The sequence below is a fragment of the Rhopalosiphum maidis genome, chromosome 3, assembly GCF_003676215.2.
Source record: "Rhopalosiphum maidis isolate BTI-1 chromosome 3, ASM367621v3, whole genome shotgun sequence".
Taxonomy (NCBI): Eukaryota; Metazoa; Arthropoda; class Insecta; order Hemiptera; family Aphididae; genus Rhopalosiphum; species Rhopalosiphum maidis.
Window position 1 is genome coordinate 74687871 of NC_040879.1, and position 1243 is coordinate 74689113.

Sequence of the window (1243 nt, forward strand, 5' to 3'; positions counted from 1 at the left end):
TGTATGTGTACATGAAAATATTATAATATTAAACATTTTTGAATTCGGCGGCCAGAGATAAAATGTAATAAGTTGAATATTCTAATCCGAATTGATATGATGTTTTTCATCCATGATTGTGGTTTAGTGATATAAAACATTGTTTATCTATTGATATAACCGTTTGTATTTACTGTCTGATTTATATTTCATATCTTTTTGCAGTTTTATATTCGTATTTGTATTTAAATTTCAACTTTAAATTGTTTTCAAGTATTTTGAAATAGGAATGAAGTTTGTCTGTTAGTTTTTGTTTGATTATTTCCATTTCTGAATTATTCAGTGTTGTCCACGTACTAGTTGTCATAAACAGACTTTCGATCTCTTTATGGTGTGTAGTAGTGACATTTTATCCTCCAACCATTATACATAATTAACTGACAATTTTTTTTTAGATGGCAGTACAGCAGATCACTTAAGGATTGCTAAGACATGAATTAACGTTTCTAACACTTGACAAAGTTACAACATCCTACGTTGAAAATGGACTAGACGATACTGATAATAATAATGGTTTTATGCAAAGTAAGAGTAATGGGTATAGAATATAATTGTGATTCAATTAATAGTAGTGTTACTAAAAGTCATGTAACCTTGACCATTATATTAAGTAATGATGCTTATTTACCATTATTAACTTTCATATTTTTCAGATTGCAGTGCAACAGATCACTCAAGGCTTGCTGAGCATGAATTAACATTTTTAGCGCTTGGAATAGTTTCAACATCCTATGTTTAATATGGATTAGAAGGTATTAATATTAATAATGGTGTTTTGCACGGTACGTGAATGAATGTAAATGATAGCAACATAATAGAAATGTAACAAAAAGTTAGTGTTATGAAACCCTTACCATTAGATTAAGTAAATGATTCTTATTTAGCATTATTAACTTCCATGTATTTCATTGATGATGATACTTCATAAACATTATAAAACATGCTTTTATATGATAATTTTGACTCGTATTTTAAATTCATATTTTTAATCGCATATAAAACTCTGTATTCTAATGTAGTTCTTTACCAATTTCACATTTTAACTGACTACATTTTTTCAGATTGCAGCACAGCAGATCTTTCAAGGCACGATGATACATGAATTACCATTTTTAGTAGTTGTGAAAATTTGGACATCCCATGTTGAAATTTGACTAGACAATACTGATAATAATAATAATAATAATAATAATAATAATGGTAT

General features: G+C 27.5%; 1 long non-coding RNA gene across 1 annotated transcript; it reads left to right on the plus strand.

Moving 5' to 3' along the window:
* Positions 1–305: 305 nt before the first annotated feature.
* Positions 306–969, plus strand: LOC113558982. The gene is made up of 3 exons (XR_003405788.1): positions 306–370; positions 435–564; positions 693–969. It is a non-coding gene; the product is annotated as an uncharacterized LOC113558982 (long non-coding RNA).
* Positions 970–1243: the final 274 nt, after the last annotated feature.